The sequence below is a fragment of the Panthera onca genome, chromosome A3 (genome assembly GCF_046562875.1).
Source record: "Panthera onca isolate mPanOnc1 chromosome A3, mPanOnc1 haplotype 2, whole genome shotgun sequence".
In the NCBI taxonomy this organism is placed as follows: Eukaryota; Metazoa; Chordata; class Mammalia; order Carnivora; family Felidae; genus Panthera; species Panthera onca.
Window position 1 is genome coordinate 96595684 of NC_138341.1, and position 19347 is coordinate 96615030.

At 42.5% G+C, this 19347-nt stretch overlaps 1 protein-coding gene across 3 annotated transcripts in view; it reads right to left on the reverse strand.

Annotated features, from left to right (window-relative positions):
* DTD1 (D-aminoacyl-tRNA deacylase 1) overlaps positions 1-19347 on the reverse strand; it is a 209639-nt gene that overhangs the window by 93082 nt on the left and 97210 nt on the right. The window lies entirely within an intron of this gene.

Below are 19347 nucleotides of genomic sequence, written 5' to 3' on the forward strand. Positions count from 1 at the left end.
AAAACTCCCAATTGACCAAGAGCTGCTTGGTTTTCAGCTGGTATTCTAAGATGGATGGACAGTATCCTGTTTGGAAACATATCACACTACAACTAACTCATGGAAATAGTCTGATTAAAGAAGGTTAAGGATAAATCAACTCAGTGGGCCTAACTGCATATTGTTTTCCTTAAAATAATGGAAGAATTAGACAACAATAAGAGCACTAAACTTTTGAGTGTATACAGACTCATGGGCAGTAGTCAATGGTTTGCCACATGGTCAAGCAGACGGGCATGGAAAACTAGTCTATTAAAGGGATATCCATATGGGGCAAGGGCCATGAAAGCTGCAGTGGAAATTTAAGGGACTTAATGGACATGTTCATGCCCACAAGAAGAACCTTCTTCCAGGATCAGAAGGTGACTGAAACCAACAAGTGGATATCCTGGTGTACTCACTTGGGATAGCCAGCCAGCTCCATGAAATAAATGGATACAGTGGAGCTACAGCCATGTGGAGATGGTCTGACTGTCAACATATTCCTCTTGTATCCTCTGAGGTACAACATGCCAACAAAGACCATCCTTAACAAGAAAGAGACTTGGGAAGCTCTTGGGAAGATTCCTCAAAGGAAGGTCTTGCATGCAGCTGGCAAATGGACAACAGGGATTGCTGCCTATCGATCTAGGATGCTATAAATAGGTCCTGATGTGAACATACACTTAGTCTGGATTGGGCTTTGCAGACTGGGTGGCAGATGCTAAGGCTTGAAACACTGCTGAAGGACTGAAACAAAAGATACTTACCCACCTGGGCCACCAGGTTACATTTCTTCAAACCAAGCAAGACAGTTTACAACACATAGTGTCCAACAATGGGCAAGAAATATCACATCAAATGGACCCATATCATGTCACATCACCTTCAGGGTAGTAGACAGACCAAGAATTGGAACAAGGAATTGAAGTATTTGTTGTCTAAAATAGGAAGAGATAAACACACGTCTTCACAAATGTGTGCTCACTCTCTCAATGGATGAATTATATTTCTTTTTAAAACTTTTAGTGATTACCCTGGAGCTCACAACATGCATTTTAAACTAACCTAAGTCATCTTCAAATTAACACAATAGTGTTAACATGTGTAGTGCAGGTCCCACATAACAGAATTCCTAATTCCTCTCTCCCATCTCTTATGACACCTCTGTCATTCATTTTGTTTGTCTACATACTCTCATTACTGGTATTGGTTTGAACAAATGGTTAACTTTTGGATCCACTGAGAATAAGATAAAACATTTCTTCCACCATAATTGATTCCTTCCCGGATACTCTTCCTTTCTTTATGGAGACCCAAGTGTCTGACCTACATCATTTTCCTTCTGCCTAAAGAACTTCTTTTACCATTTCTTACAAAACAAGTCTGCTGACAATGAATTCTCTCAGTTTTTGTGTGAGAAAGTTTTTACTTCTCCTTCACTTTGGAAGGGTAACTTCACAGAATGTAGAATTCTAAATTAGTGGGTTTTTCTTTCAACACTTGAAATATTTTCCTCTACTCTCCTCTTGCTTACACAGCTTCTGACAAGAAGCCCACTCTAATTCCTATCCCTATTCCTCTCTAGGTAATGATGTTTCATTTCCATACTGAAAGCTTTCAAGCAAAACACCTTCCTCCAAAAACAGAGGATCCCAAAAAATGCCCAATGAGGTAAAACCTGAACACTACATGCGATCCAGGCAAATTAACTTGGCTCAAGTAGAGGACATCTTGTCATGAAGGTGTCTGTGAAGGGCCTCACCTAATTTTCACATCATAATGCTTAAAATAAGTCCACACCTTGCCAGCAAACCAGCCTGTAAACAAGTCTGCTCATAAAACGTCTCCAGTTGACAACTCAGCAGGCCCAGCTGTTGTGTGACCCAGAGGTAACAGACTCCCACTCTCCACTGGAAGGCTCCTGCATGAAGGTATATGGCTCAGTATTCAGGACCACTTAAACAAATAACTACTAGTCACTTGCCAGGCCTAAAAATAAAAATAAATCACTAAGGGGTGCCTGGGTGGCTCAGCTGCTTAAGCGTCCAACTCTCGATTTGAGCTCAGGTCATGATCTCACAGTTCATGGGATTCTGTGCTAACAGCACGGAGCCTGCTTGGGATTCTGTCTCCCTCTCTCTCTCTGCCCCTTCCCCGTTTGAGCACGCTCTTTCTCTCTCTCTCTCTCTCTCTCTCTCTCTCTCTCTCTCTCTTAAAATAAATAAACTGAAAAAAATAAATCACTAAGATAAAGAGTAGATGATGCTTACTTCATGTAGCTGGTTACCTGTCACATTTATGGAAAGACTGGTTAAAAACTATTATGAGCCAAATAAACTACTGATACACACTCAAACAGAAGCCAGTCTATGGTGGCTTTAGGGATAAGGAACAAACTGGAAGACTTTTATTAAGTGTAAAAAATTATCCTTGTGATAGAGATAAACTCATTAATTCATGGAACCACCTTAAGATAACCTTGCCAAAGCTGAACCCATCATCCACTCCAAACTGATTCACTTTGTACTCTGACCTCCTGAAGTATGAGCTCCCCCACTTACTCAAGGTCACCTTATATAAGACAGCTGCCTCCAAATGCCATAAAAAGTAGGTGCATGATTGGGCACCTGGGTGGCTCAGTCGGTTAAGCGTCCGACTTCAGCTCAGGTCACGATCTCGCGGTCCGTGAGTTCGAGCCCCGCGTCGGGCTCTGGGCTGATGGCTCAGAGCCTGGAGCCTGCTTCTGATTCTGTGTCTCCCTCTCTCTCTGCCCCTCCCCCGTTCATGCTCTGTCTCACTCTGTCTCAAAAATAAATAAAAATGTTTAAAAAAAAAAAAAAAAGTAGGTGCATGACTTCTTTGCTCTCTCCCTTCAGCAGAGACACTGAGGCCTTGGCCAAATGGGTTGCCAATTATTGACATGGCAGGGGTGGGCAGCCTGTATTCTAATCAGGGCCCACATTTCAGAGACCACACCACCACCGGCTTCCTTATCCACACCTTGGCCATGGCTGTGTTATGAGAAAATGAATGTCAGAAGTGGGCCTTCAGTAGCAAATGAGTGACTGGTTAATCCACATAACAGCTATTAGAAATGGATTCTCACCCATCTCACCACATCATGAAACGTGGAATGGCTACAGTATTTGAGGCAAACTCCCAGGACCCTGCACAAACAGGGTGTGAGAATCTACCCAGGTCTGTAGCCTCTATGCCTGAGAAAGGGCCCCTAGCCTTAATTCCTGAGCAGTGTTATCTACACTGATCCTGGATCACGATCCTATTATAGATCCAGGGGCCTAACATAGACCGTACAGGTAATAGTTCCTGCCACTAAGTCTAGAAGAAGATACGGCATCTTCTTGAGCACTAGTGCTTTAGCAAGCTAACAGAACAAGTTATAGGAACAGTTTTGTGCTGGCCTGTTAATGCATGTCTCTTTAATAAATCCTATAGAGCAGAATTTGGTCTGATACTTACTTCCATCACATCTGAAAGGGAGGTGGGTGGAAGGAATAATTAACCCTAACACACCTCACACATTTTGATGGTGATTATTACCTACCAAAAAAGAATCTAAGAGCTGGCATGGCCAGGTTGATTAGGTCGGTTCTCAAAAGCGGTTTATTCATTTTTCCTTCTGTCAATCAGACAGGTCAGTGTTACATATAAATCATACCAGGAAGGGTAATTATTTAAGATCTCACTTTTAATATCTGTTCTTCAAGAAAAGTACCTCAAGTTCCAGACTCCTTAGAAAATTAAAGCCAGCAGTGGCAGATTACAAACACCACAGTTGGAATAGGTGTCATGTAGGCTCCCAGACTATAATCAGACTGAACAAGGTTAGGGTGAGTCACTTTCATGTGCTTTAGAACAGGACCTCATTCCACACCACGAATAAATAGGCACCTGGTGCTCTCAATAATGGTGACTGCCCCGCAGCACTAACCACAAGTATCATCCCCATAGCAACTGTTGTCAGGCCAACAGCCCTTTTCAGATGCAATCAAAGAAAATGTAAATCAAGAAACACTTTGAGAACTCAAAGTATGCTCTCAGGAAAACCAGAAAGAAGGCCCTGGCTCACTCAGGGACTTGGAGAAGGATGTGGCTCATTGTGGGTCTTACTCTGCTAACAAATCGGACATTTCTTTAGTATTCAAAGATAACCCATGACATGAAGTCTGAGGTCTTGCCAGCTTTTCCTTCCACTCCTCAGAAGCCATCCTACAGATGGATGGTAAGATTAAATGTGGAGGAAATAGCTCTCCTAGAAAGCCAAGGGAAAGGACATGAGGAGACCTGTATCCAGAAGAGTTTACTGATTCCAAGCCCAAAATATCCTCAAGGGAAATCAATTCTCAATGGGAATCTGGGGTGAACAGGGGAGAGATGAGGTGATGCAGGCAGAGGGGATGAGGTAGTGACAAGGGGCTGGACAGAGACAGGTATGGGGAGATAAACACAAAAAATAAATATGGGACCAAAAAAGTAAAATGTTTTTTTTCCTGGGGGGGGTTAACAGTTCACTTGAAAAATTTCACCTCAACATCAAGCATTTAGATAAATGTGTAGAATTTCTGACATATTTTTCAGATCTCTTCTTTCAGAAAAGATCACAGTTATAATATGGTCCCATAATCAAGTTTCAAAACATAAATTGCTTGAAAATTATTATGATGAGTTTCCAGAAAATGGTGTCAGAATGCAAGAGATACTACATCTCCAGGGAGATGTGGGGAAAAGTAGACAATGTGTTAATGTAGAAAGACTTAAGTTTCAAAGAAAGAACATTTCCAGACAGTAAAGTTGAATTACCAGTGGAGGTGTTAACAGCGCATCCCTTGCCTAGACACCTCTTAAAATGAACTCTCCTTCCTCCCATCAGGTGGCTGGCACAGTGCACCTGCAGACGACGGCCAGCTGAGAGAGGTGGCTACAGGCTTCTCAAGATCCCTCTAAACCCGAAGCTGTCCACATCAGATTCCTCAACATACAAGCAGATTTCACTTCCTTCTTGCTTTTGCTGTCCTGCATGTACAGCACCTCTTGCTCTCAAATTCTTTTCTAAGCCTTTCTTCTTCTAACCTTTTCTAAGCCTTTCTTCTTCTAAGGCTTTCTAAGCCTTTCCACTCATAAGGCTCTCATATCATCTCCAAAACCTCAGGAAAACCTGCATTTATAATTTATTCCACAAAGACCAGAGCATCAAGGAGTGCAGTGTTTTAGAAACGAGCCCTTACTTTCCTCTAGCCAAGCGTATTTTAAGATTACACTAGGGGCGCCTGTGTGGCTCAGTCGGTTAAGCATCTGACTTCAGCTCAGGTCATGATCTCATGGTCTGTGAGTTCGAGCTCCGCATCGGGCTCTGTGCTGACAGCTCAGAGCCTGGAGCCTGTTTCAGATTCTGTGTCTCCCTCTTTCTCTCTCCTCCCCCGCTCATGCTGTCTCTCTCTTCTCAAAAATAAGTAAACGTTAAAAAAAAATTTTTAAGATTACACTCATATGTCCAGTAAGGAGAGCTGAGGCTTACTTTTTTTAAAAAGAATCAGCTACATTTCTCAAATTATTGCTTAAGACTTTGGTAGACTGGACGCTGCTGAATTTTGCCTTTGTTTGTAGACATACTTAGATAAAAGTTGGGTAAAGTCAAGGAAAGAGAAGAAAAGAAGAGGGAGTTTGGGCTCTAGTTCTCATCTGACTCAGTCTCCCTGTTTCTCTGTCTGCCCCATCAGTAAAATCCAAGCAGGTCTACTTTGAGACACAGGGAAATTTAACAAACAGTATCTGTGGAAGGTTCTGAATGCTTTGGAAAGTAAAACATCTTCATTAAACAGTATTTGCTAAACATCTAAGGCACAAGGCACAGAGGTAAGCATGGGCCTTCTGGAAAGCATTCCCTGGGAGCAGATTTCCACAAGAGACAGCAGAGCAGCACTGGGTGGACATTCAAGGCATGTCTGATAATCTCCACCACCCTCCCCTAACCCCTGTGTCCAATATTCTTAAATGATAGAAAACAACTCCAAGATGAAAACAAAACAGTAAAATACAGCGGACTCAACACAGATTTCAATTGCGTGGGTCCACTTATATGCAGATTTTTTTCGATAAACACAGTACTATAATGTATTTTCTCTTCCTTATGATTTTATTTTTTTTTTTAAGTTTATTTATTTATTTGAGAGAGAGCACAAGTGAGGGAAGGGCCGAGAGAGAGAATCCCTAGCAGACTCTGCAGTGTCAGCATGAAGCCCAACACAGGGCCCAAACCCACATACCGTGAGATCATGACCTTAGCTAAAGTTGGATGCTTAACCGACTGTGCTAGCCAGGCTCCCCTCCTTATGATTTTCTTAACACTGTCTTTTCTCTAGCTTACTTTATTGTAAGAGTACAGTATGTAGGGCGCCTGGGTGGCTCAGTGGGTTGAGCGTCCGACTTCAGCTCATGATCTCACAGTCTGTGGGTTTCGAGCCCTACATGGGTTCTGTGCTGACAGCTCAGAGCCTGGAACCTGCTTCAGATTCTGTGGCTCCCTGTCTCCCTGCCCCTCCCTTGCTTGAGCTCTGTCTCTGTCTCTCAAAAATAAATAAACGGGGGCGCCTGGGTGGCGCAGTCGGTTAAGCGTCCGACTTCAGCCAGGTCACGATCTCACGGTCAGTGAGTTCGAGCCCCGCGTCAGGCTCTGGGCTGATGGCTCAGAGCCTGGAGCCTGTTTCTGATTCTGTGTCTCCCTCTCTCTCTGACCCTCCCCCGTTCATGCTCTGTCTCTCTCTGTCCCAAAAATAAATAAAAAACGTTGAAAAAAAAAAAAATTTAAAAAAAAAAATAAATAAATAAATAAACGATAAAAAAATTAAAAAAAAAAAAAGAATACAGTATGTAATACGTATAACCTATAAAACGTGTGTTAATCGACTCTGTTTATGTTATGATTATGGCTTCTGTCAATTGTAGGCTATGAGTAGTTAAGTTTGGGGGGAGTCAAAAGTTACACATGGACTGTTGTCTGCAGGGGTATGGCTAGCACCCCAAAACTCCATGCTGTTCAAGGGTCAATTGTAAACTAGGCAATGAAATTTCACTGAATGTTCCCAAGGTCATTCACAGCTGCACAGAGACAACGTGGATTCTTAGGCAAGCAGTTCAAAGTCAGGGCTCCAGTTCACACACACACACGCGCGCGCAAAAGTTAGCATGTTATCTCCTCAATGAAAGAAGTTGTGTATGTTTTCCTTACATTTATAGAAACAGCAAACTGAAACCTCAAACCATTTAAATGCACATGGGCTATTAAGGGTTGTAAAACTCTTGAATCAGGCAGAGAAAACAAAGGCCCCAAATAAGAAAATATTTACTTGCTCATAAAGTTCATGTGTAAGAGAAATTTTTTAAGTTGTACGTTATTTATGACCATGAGTAACTACTTTGTCACTTGAGTAAAATAATGTATACAAAACGCCTATTTCTTTTCCTTCTCTGGAAGGGTGAGGGGAATTTAGTAAAAATAAAAACAAGAGAAATGCCTGGCAAGTAGGAGTCAGGTGTTGAGTAAGTTCCCTTCTCCTTCCCATCCCTGCCCTTTTCGGGGCAGGGGGGCTGAGACGGAATTATCAAAGTGCCAACAAGTATGTGTCCAGTACACACAAGTAGGAGACACTGGACTGGGAGTCAAAGGTCTGTCCGTCACCCAGCCCTGCATTAACCACCAGCAGATACTGAGAATAAATATGACCAAAATGCCACCCTAATAACTAGTGGCAGTCAGCAAAGGCACATAGGACATCACCACCTTCAATGCTCTGAAAATAAACCGATCACCTTGGTGATGAGCACCCCCGTGCTTTTGCTCTCTGCTCTTGCCTGTTCTGTGGCTCCGCAGAACCATCAGATTTAGAGTGGGCAGAGACAAATGAAGGATGAAACATACAACAGTCAATTTTCCAATTTATTGGCTTCAGCGCAGGTGGAGAAAACAGCTGCTTGCAGGGGAGGCTACTTGAGTTTCTGCCTGCATTGCCTGGCAGATCATTCTACATGGCCAGGTCATTCTTCACCTCCTCCCTACTATACCTCCATACAATTTCTTTGGACAAACAGAAATTAACTGACTTTTTATTTTTTTAAGTGAGACATCCTCCAGATAAAATTTCTTTTTCCGTTTTTTAATCTATCAAATTGGCAAAGATTCACATTGATGTGCTCAGCCCAACTCTCAGCAAGGGGCACCTGGTGAACTCTGCCAGCTAAAGGCAAACTCTAAAGATACCATGGAGCGGGGCGCCTGGCTGGCTCAGTCGGTGCAGCATGCAACTCTTGATCTCAGGGTCATTGAGTTCAAACCCCACGCTGGGTGTGGAGCCTACTTAAAACAAATAAGTAAATAAAAATAGGGGGGCTATCAGGAGGGGGGCTTCTGATCAAAAGCATCAAAACCTTGAGTATGTCTCTGTTCTCTGCCCCAGCAGTTACAGGTCTGGAAATTCATGCCAAGAATCAACCTAGGATACACAGCAAGATTTAGGACACAATGCAGTTTGCTGCAGCACTGCTCCTAAGATGGAAAGCTAGGACAAAACTTCATTCCAACAATAGTGAGTTAGGTAAGAGACTACACCTCTTATGACACAGTGGTAAACTCTCATCACAAGTGAGCTTGAAAAAGATTATTTGAAGATATGCAAAAATGTCCACGATGTTAGAAGTGGAAAAATACAGTGTGATCCCATTTTGTAAATATATAAGTAGATATTGAAGGGCATGTGCTAACATAGGCACAGAAAAACAGGACTATGTGGAAAAAAACTAAAAGCACTTGGGTACTGTGGAGGGTAGAATTAATAGGATTTCATGTTCTTTGTGAAAATGGATTAAGTGTTATCACTGATTTTAAAAGGACTTTGAAGAAAACCCTCCTACCACACACTCAGCAAAGATAAGCTTTTCTCTATTATGTCTAGTCAGCCATCTCCACAAGCTTCCCAGAATATGATTCATTACAGTGTCCATACACAGTATGGACAATCATCTCTACCTTCATGATGGGTCAACAGGATGGATTCTACCAAAAGGAAGGCATGTTTGGGATGGTGCAGCAGCCAGCCTTCAAGATTCCCCAGTGATTCTGGCCTCCTGGTATTCGTGACCCGTGCAGTCACAATAAACAGGGCTCATATGTGTAACCAACAAGATATTGCAGGAATGACAGTGTGTTACTTTGAAGGGTAGGTCTCTGGGAGGAACCAGTTGTCATATTTGATGACATTTGAGCAGCCCTGTAGTTAAATTTGCATGGCAAGAAACCAAGGCCTCCTGCCAACAGCCAGCACCTGCCTACTAGCCTCCTGAGGGCCACAGAGAAAGCAGGCCCTCCTGCCTGTCCTGCTGACACTGTAACTGCACGAGAGACCCCTGACCAGAACCACTCAGCTAAACGGTCTGAATTCTCGACCTGCAAGAAGCTGTGAAAAGTGTTTATTGTGTTGAGCTGCTGAGTTTAGATTAATTTGCTACACAGCACACAGATGGTCTGACTTACACTACGACCCATGTGACCCAGCCAGAATTAACTTCGCAGGGGCTGAGGTTGAGGGTCTTTCACCAGCATGGCTACAGGCAGATGCCAGGAAGGAGGTCTCAGCACCGGCATGTATGCTGCTCAGCCAGAAGCTCCAGTGAGAGCAGAGGCAGGGATACATTTCTATCACCCATGTCTAGGGCTCCTCCAGTGACACCCGGGAAGCCAGCTAACTTCCAATATGACTCAGTGCACACTCTAACTGGAATAGAAGAGGGATACTACCTCCTCCAAAGGAGACCACACCTGACCTTGTCAACAAAGAGGAATTCCCAATCAATCCAGGAGTCACAAGATCACACAGATCTGTCATCCCAGATTACAGGCAAACCCACAGAATGGATGACAATCCACAAAGGAACACTTAAAATGGTGCATGCTGTCCAGTAATTCCTTTGATGCTCATTTGGACTTTTTGATATTCACTTTTGAGGTCCTCCCCAGATAAATTATTTTTAATTCTCAATAGTATGACCATATTTTAAGGGACTTGGGGTAACTGCAATCTCTATGTAATGCCATAAGCAATTTGTAATTCAAGCAGCATTTTTTCCATTCCCATCCTATCCGCCCCCCTTTTCTCTAATCATAAACTATTGGTGATGATCCTAGGGTTGTCAGTTACATAAACACTGTTAGCAACCAGTGGAAATCAAGACAACTCAGGCTTTCAAGTCAATAAAATTATTACTGCTCAGAATATTTCAATAGCAACAGTTTCCACATATATGTATACCATCAAATCATTAGTAAACCGAAAAAAAAAATCACCAAAGTAGGAGTGAAGCACCTCTAATACAAATTTGCATGGAAAAAACAGAAAATTTAGCAATGCAAATACAAGGAAAAAATGGAAAATCTGAGACACTTAATTTGGTAACTTAAGAAGGGAAACTAAGGGGGCACCTGGATGGCTCAGTCAGTTAAGCATCCAACTTCAGCTCAGGTCATGATCTCGCAGTTCATGGGTTTGAGCCCCATGTCAGGCTCTATGCTGACAGCATAGAGCCTGGAGCCTGCTTCAAATTCTGTGTCTCCCTCTCTCCCTGCCCCTCCTCTGCTCATCCTCTCTCTTTCTCTCTTTCAAAAACAAACATTAAAAAATAAAAAAAAAAAAAGAGTTGAAGAGCTCTTTTGAAAATAAGTGACAGTATCTCAAAGAAACTACACTTTTTTTTAAATCAACTGAGATAGACATTATTTTATGAAGGTCAAGAATCACAAACTCGACAAGAATAATTTTCATCACTCTAGACCTTTCCCTCTATGTTATATAAGAGTAACAACCTGCTAAGAATTAATTCTGTCCCAACCTCTACCCCAATAACATGTGAAAATGAATAACAATCACAAAAGAAAATATGATTCCTACATATGCTCTACCATGTGCTTTGATCTGTACCATTTTTCAACCCAGAAACAGTTTAACATTTTATTAACTCTAAAATGTTTTAGGTGGGTACAAAATACCAAAACAAAAAAGAAAAAAGAAAAAAAAAAAAAGATTGCTCAATTGATCTCAAATGGTCTAAGATATCCCATAAAAACCAAAAGTCCTACTACCATTCAAGAAAACCTCATAATTTCAACTTCAGGCTTAAACATACTGGACAGATTAAGTAGCTTGGCTATCAATTAACACTCACAGATAATAACACCATGGAAACCAGGTGGCACTCCAGCAATATGCTACCCCCAGGTACAAATGACATCTGGTCACTTGTTAACTCTTTTGGCAATTCATTAATTAGACAAACAGTTACTGAATGCTTGTTATGCACTGAACAAGTCCTGTGCAATGGCAAGAAAAACAAGGCAGAACCCAGCTGGATGACAGAACATGTTCACTTCCTGGCTCAGAATCAAGAGGCATCTACATCAAGGAAGTTCAGATTACAAGTTGAGCAACATCTGTCTGGCTGACTGAAATAAACATTTTCTGTACAGTTGTAATGGTACAGCCCCAAATCAGCTACTGTATTAACCATAGAAGGAAATTTGCTAGACCACAGGATCCGTCATGACCACTTCCAATGACAATGCCTGTTGACTTATTAGGTGTCCGCTTTAGGTTTCACCAATGGAGTTCTCCCATTTACCCAAGTTTGTAAAAGGGCAGATAAGAGGATTCAAATAGTAAAAAAGAGTAAAGAACCCTTAAAATAATCTTTCCATCCTTAGAGACTTCCTCTGAACCTACAATTCTTCAAAATACTAAGCTACGTTATTATTTTGCAAACCTTGTTATGAAATAGCAATTTAGCAAGTATATTTTCACCCATATACGGAAACAAATATTTTTTGAAAGTTAGTACTGATAAGCCTTTCTATGAATGCTCAAATTCAAAGAGCCAAAGATAATCACTGGATTCTTTAGCTAGAGCATAGGAACCAAGCTCATGTCCAAGTCTGAAATTGGTTCGATGCTTCACAAAGGTTATCAGAGTTGTGAAAGCTTTAACTGGTTCATAAGCTCTCTCTAAACAGGTTGATAATTTTCTTTTTTTCTGTCTTTTTTTTTTTTTTTTTTTTTTTGAGAGAGAAAGAGAGAGAGAGCATGGGCATACATGCGAGCAGAGGAGGGGCAAAGGGAGAGAGACAGAATCCCAAGCTGATCAAAATCAAGAGTTGGATGCTCAACCGAGTGACCCACCCAGGTGCCCTGACAATTTTCTTTTTAAATTTTGTCAACCTTAAAACCCCGATAAATTGGCATTTTGCATTCTTTTTTTTTTTTTTTTTTTACATTTATTTATTTTTGAGAGACAGAGCACAAGTCGGGGAGGGGAAGAGAGAGAGAGGGAGACACAGAATCCAAAGCAGGCTCCAGGCTCTGAGCTGTCAGCACAGAGCCCAACGTGGGGCTCAAACTCACAGACCATGAGATCATGACCTGAGCCAAAGTCGGACGCTTAATCAACAGAGCTACCCAGGCACCCCAGCATTTTGCATTCGTAAAAGCTACCTTTCAAGGTGGTTTGACATTTGGATTGATATTGAATGTTCTACTGACTGTACATGGAGAGGTTTCTGCATTCTGGTCCTGGGTTTTCAAGTGTATGGTTCTTTCCCTCAAGCCTCTTTCCCGGCAAAGCTCCCCCTGGGATCCTCAGTATTTCTCCTTGGGACCAGGTCTGGAAAGGGCCAATGGGGTTGCTCTGCTCTGCTGGTCCACAGCTCCTTTTTTTTTTTTTTTTTTTTAATATAAATATAAATGTCCTGCAAGTCATCAGAAATTAAATAAGCAAATACAGTCATGCCAAAATATTCCTTTTAAAACATCTGTTCTAATAGCAACCAGTTAAAGTGAGGACAGAGCCCACAACGAGTAAAACAAAGGACCGCGTTGGTGCTGTTTTTACTGCCTCATGCAATAAATAGCACAGGAGTATGCTATCCAGTTTACTCTGGCTTCAGCCTCTCGGTTATATAGTCAAAGCTTTAAAAAGTAGCATAACTCACAGTGCAATCGGCCAAAAACATTAAGCTGTTGCACATTGATCAAGATGGGATAAAGGCCTTGAGAAATAATGAAAAGGGGGCCCTTCACCAGGGAGTTCAACTCATTCGTTCATCATATGGATCAATTAAGACCTCTGCATGACCCCGGATTCTTTACAACTGCAATGTTTTAAACATTTTTTTCATTGAAATGTTCTCAATTAAATAAGCTGCAAAATTAAGAGAACAAGATTTGAACTATAATGAGACCAAGGTCTCAGAATAAAATAAATACTAGAGAATGAGAAGGAGCCCTTCAGTCTAAGAATGTCATGTGAGGGGGCAGCCTCTCTCCTAGAAAGCAACAGAGGCCCCTATACTCTGCAGATTCAAGTGCACTTACACAGTAGACTGCGTCAGCACACTACTAAGGGAGGACAAAGCCACTCTCAGTTCCTCTTTCCATGAGGCTGTCAGCCACTGCTACCCCAAGAATCTGGAGCTGATCCACACCATAAACATTAGAAGAAATGATGTGAAATAATTAATTATGAATGCCACCAGAACCCCAGACTTAATTTTTCTATTAATAGATAATACTGATAATGATGTCAGTGTTTTCACTGTCCCAATGTATAGAAACCTTAGGAAGTGTCACCACTGGCTTCTTGTTCTTCTGCTTGATTAGTTCAAAGTGAGCCTCTCACAGGGAACATCAATGCAGAACAAGGTTGGAGAACTAGGAATACTGTGTTCTCATGCAGTGACAAAGCTTCATCTCGAGTAACGACTTTCTTTAGGGCTCTAATAGGAAGCAAATATTTGTCGACTCCCTGCTCTGTGCACTGTCATGGAGACTTTGGGGAGATTTTTAAATTCTGGTTCTCTTATAGAAAGTTCCTAATTTAATGGCATCTTGAGAAGTCAAATGCAAATGACTTACATTTCAAGGCAATGAAAGTGATAACAAATGGCTGTACATGCCAGCACCATACATACACAAATAAGACAGGCCTGCCACTCAAATGCAAAAGCAAGAGACACACTCCTGCAAGAAAAGGAGAGCAGGAAAAAGGTGCACTAATTTGCAACCATGTAGGTCAAACAGTTTGAGCATGGTCTTGGGAGCCAAAAAAGAAGTGTGTGTTCTTGCTGATAATTCCTACAGAGAAGGCTGGAGACCCAGACCTGTGCTGGGCTCAAGTCTGATCTTTAAGAGAAGTGAAGGCAGCAAGGATTCTAGAGAGGACTGCTGTGATCAAAGTGGTGAAGAGATATTAATCAAACCCTGGTATGCAAGACACACTACAGAAAGAAATCCCCAGCATGCAGACTCATCAGGGGCATTTAGAATAGTTCCAGTGTGAGGCGAGAAGTGAACTCAGGTTCAGCAGTGATTCAAGAAATGGAATTTATGGGTCATCCGCGCCTCCCGTGAGAAGGCTGGGGTGAGTATGATAACACAGTGAAGCACTGACAGCAGCCTCACACTGCAACGGCTCCATCAACACTGGCCACTTAATGCTGTTTTAATTATCACCAAGACACTGATGAACAGGCCCTGGGTACAGATGAGTAACAGGAGGCCAGGGAAGAGGGGCAGGTGCCAAGAGCCTGAGCCAGTGACAGATCATGAATACAGGAGGGAAAAGAGAAACACAGTAGAAGAAATGCTGAGACTGACTGACTTCCCAGCAGAACTATCTGGCCTCTGGTGAAACGTAGGTCCAAAGCTCAGAGAGGTGCTGGCCTGAGAGAGGCGGGCGGCACCAAGGACAGACCCTCGACTGCATGAGATGACCCTACCCAGAAATGCTCAACCCCAGAGCTGTGGCTTCCGGGCTCTGTGACCAAGGGCTCCCCAGAAGTGGCATCAGAGACACCCCTACCCACCACCTCCTGCAGAAACAGCTCTACACCCTCTGTTGTCTCACTATCCCAGTCCCCACGTCACATAGCAGCTCACTCATTTTGGTCTTTTATTGCTGTTCAGCATATAATTACATATCTACAAAGAGGTCCCCTACTAATAAAGTCTGAAAACAAGTGTTCTGTGGAGAATCCTTGCCTAACTACTAATAAGGATGAAGCTGAGCCACCCCAGGTGAGCTGTGCCTCTCAAAGACCCCCTCTAGAGGGGGATTCTCTGCACCTCCAAGACGCTCGTTAGCCAGAACTCAGGGAAACAAATATCTGAAAACAAGGAGCCACAGCTGCAAAAATGTTCAATTCACTAACATTAACGCCGAAAGGAAAACCTTCTGCTGACCTCATATTCTGCTATAAAAAGGAGCAGCAGAAAATCTGGAAAAGGGTAAGTAGAGCTGTTTCAGTTTCCTCATAAAAGAACAGGGAGCAGTTCAGAAGAAACTGTGATCTCTGTAAAAACAAGACGCTGTAGCTCATTTCACTCAGCAATTCCTCTGTGGTTCCAGACACAGAAGAGCACTGACTCCGAGAGGCACACCTCATAACAATTACTGGAGGGCTCTGTTCCTATGCCGCTGACCACGGACAGTTGGAGCCATGGCTGCCATAAGCTGCTGGGCCACCCCCAGGATGGGGACTCTGCTGACAGTTGTGGGTCAGGTTGACTTTACCGGCCAACCAGGAACCAGAAATGATGCCACTGTCCCAGTACCCTGCTCCTGGCTTCCTCGTGTCTCAATGGAGCAGAATCTGGCTGTCCTTCTTCAGGGCTTAGGCTTTCCTTCCAAAATCCTCACTGAAAATATAACTGCCTGCTTTTTTAGAGCTGTGAGAGACTGACCTCACTGTTTACAATTTGTGTATTTCACATGCTGGCATCCAATAACCAGAAATTCAAGAAAATTCAAAACTCAAAATACCTTGCCAAAACATACCCTACAATCAGGTAGCACTCAGCACTCACTTCTATAGCAATATCCCAAAATGTGTTTTTAAGTTTCAAAACAAAATTCAAAAACATATAATAAAAACTAGTACTACAGACATGTGGTATCTTAAGAAATATAAACACATGGACAAACATATGTCGTTCTATTCAGGAAGATTATAAAAACCAAACACAGACATCCGTAATACCTTCAGGAAGCTATATTAAAAGTGATGCTTCTTAATGTCTTATTAAAAAGAATTGGCAGCCTCAGACTAAATGTATTAACACTACACAGGTGTGAATATTTTAATAAGTTGCCCTGGGCACCTGTAAGCATTTCTTGGGACATAGAAATCATTCCAGCCTAAGGTGGGTATTTATTTACTCCCCACGTACCCAACCAGGACTTTCTGCAGGTTGAAGACTGTGCCTGGTGCCAGAGATGAGATGGCAAAGAAAGGCTCTTAATAGGTAGAGGTGTGGGCAGCCCCATCCTGGTGGGGAAAAAAGAGACGGTAGTAGGGTCGAAGGAAGTATTGGAGACTTTCAATGGAGACCCAAAAGGAATCAGACCCTGTAGCCAGGAAAACTGATTTAGGTTAAGCAATGACAAGTGAATGGCGTTAACAAGGCAGATGGGGTTTAGTTTAGGTAAGGGAGATAGATCCATGTCACAACTTGCTGAAGATTACCTGAACACGTGGCAGAGCAAAGAATGAGTGCACTCACCTGGTTTACAAACATTTAATAAAACACCTAGTGTGCCAGGTAGGATCCCGCCTTTAAGTGACAGGAACCCTCTCAAGTGCCATCCTTTCAAAAGAACTGATAAGAAGGCAACGGTCAGTAGGGCAGAGCCACATGCGGTTAACCAAGCTCCAAAACTTCCTCTCTGCCTGGCCCTTCAGCTCTGGGAAGGTTTGTCAGGGTCCCTGAGACAGCTGCAGTCTCTCGTCCAGGAGGAGCTGAGCCACCCTTTGACTCTGCAGCCCCTTGCCGCTTCCCAGAACACCTGCTGCTGCTGCTGAGAAGCAGGCCCTGGTTTAATGGGTGTCAGCTGCTGAGAGCACACCACCCGAGGAAATCATGCTGCAGAACTGCCGCTTTGATGAAATGCAACCATCTGATGGGCTAGGTGCACTTCAGGAAACAAGAGGTCTGGTTTTCTTTTGAAAGGAAAACTACATGGATTCCCCTCGGCATCTCCACCACCCCAGTCCACCTTCACTTCCACATCCACTTAGTTAGCATGCTCTCACACCTGCCAGAAGTCAGGGATCTTAAGCAATCACAAGTGCCTCACACTGCCAAGTTCAGCCAGAATCCATGTGCTTCCTCCCCCTGGGGCTGCTTAAGTAATAGCAGAGTCTCTTTTCCCTACACCTCTCAAGATCCACACTTGGAAATTCAGTGCAAATCTCTTGTTCCCTTCATCTCTGGGTTTGATTTATAGAGGTTGGAAACTAATGTGCTTTTTGGCTCATGTAATGAGAAAAATCCTTTGATTAAACACACACAGTAATTCATTTTTGAGCAAAACACAATTATTTCCACGCTGTTTTAAAAGAAAATTAAATAGACAAAGTACAAGCACTAAGTATATCAAACTCTGCTGAAGGATGACAGAGAGTAGGAAGAAAACTGTACCAAGAAGATGGTGGAACCAAACTAAAAACCAAACATGGGGAGTGGGGGGAGACACTAATTTTTCTTACAGAAGAATCCCAAATAATTAGGGTTGCCAGATTTAACAAAATAAAGGATGCCCAGTTAAATTTGCAGTTAAGATATCATAAGGGACACACTTACTAAAAAATTATTCATTTTTTATCTGAAAATCAAAGTCATCTGGGTGTCCTGCAACCCTACAAATAATACATGTAATACTTCCACCTCTAGAAACTGGAGCTTAATCCTCCTAAACTGCTTTGAGGTAACGTGTGCTTCAGGGTTTACTTAGAAGAACTAAAGAGGGAAAGGGAAAAATAGTATCACCACAGTGGAGAGACCTGGCCAATGCTACATCAACCAGGTGATCAGGTTCACATCACTGGGGATGTCACATGAGTGTCACAGATCCCCTGATATGATGAGATGAAAAGGACACTTCACCTCTGTGATGCTCTTTCCCAAACCCATAATCCCAGTCTAATCACAAAATACATGAGACAAACCCAGATTTGAAGCCATTCTACAAGATGCCTGGCCACTACCCCTCAATGTCAGAAATAGTCACAGACAATAAAATGTAAGGTGGTGCCCTGGACTGGACCTGGAACAGAAAAAGGATACAAATGGAAAAACTGGTGAAATCCAAATAAAATCTGGATGTTGTTAATAGCAATGTGTCAATGTCAATTTCCTAATTCTGACAAATGAACCATGGAAAGGTAAGATGGTAACAATGGATATGCTGGATGCAGGGTATTCAGAATTCTGTATCCTCAGCAACATTTCTGGAATTTATATATATATTTTTAATTTTTTTAATGTTTGTTTGTATTTGAGAGAAAGAGAGAGATGGAGCACAAATGGGGAAGGGGCAGAGAGAGAGACAGACACAGAATCTGAAGCAGCTCCAGGCTCTGAGCTGTCAGCACAGAACCTGACGCAGGGCTTGAACTCACAGACTGTAAGATCATGACCTGAGTTGAAGTTGGATGCTTAGCCAACTGAGCCACCCAGGTGTCCAACACACACACACACTTTATATATACATGTATATACATAAACATGTTTTTATAGAATCAAATGTAAGGAAATGAGAGGGTATCAGGGAAATGTTTCAAAACTCTCCAGCAAAACACAGGAAGGGAATTAATAAACCAAGAATAATAAAATACTGGTAACTATAATAAAAAAAATTAAATAAGGATTTCTTTAAAAAGGAACACAGCAAATGGCAGAAGACTATGACTAGAAACTTGGCACTGGGAATCTTGTAGATGTCACCAATCCACATCATCCTCTGTCCCAAGTAGGCCCTTTACAGGGCAACCAACCGTCCCAGTTTGCCTGAGACTGTTCCAGTTTTAGCACTGCAAGTCCCACATCTCAGAGAACCCCTCAGTTCTGGGAAAACCTAGACTTCTCAGTCTCTGTCTCCCTGTGTGTATGTATGTATGTGTGTCTGTCGCAGGTGCACATGCACACACTCATGCATACACACAAACACACACACACAGTGGGTTGAATACACAAAAAATTGGGCACAACCCCAGAATCCAGGTAATGAATTCACTTTTACAGAAAACTCTAGAATAAAACACCCTCCCCCACCAATCCACTTACCACCACTATATATTTTTACCTAATATCAGGCCTAGAAAGAAAAGAATTCCTTGCCATAGTCTATATACACAGAGTGTCACCTTTGCATGTGCCCTTCCACAGCCCTGGCACTTCTAGAGAACCCCAAGAGTCTTGGGAAAAGCCATCCCAT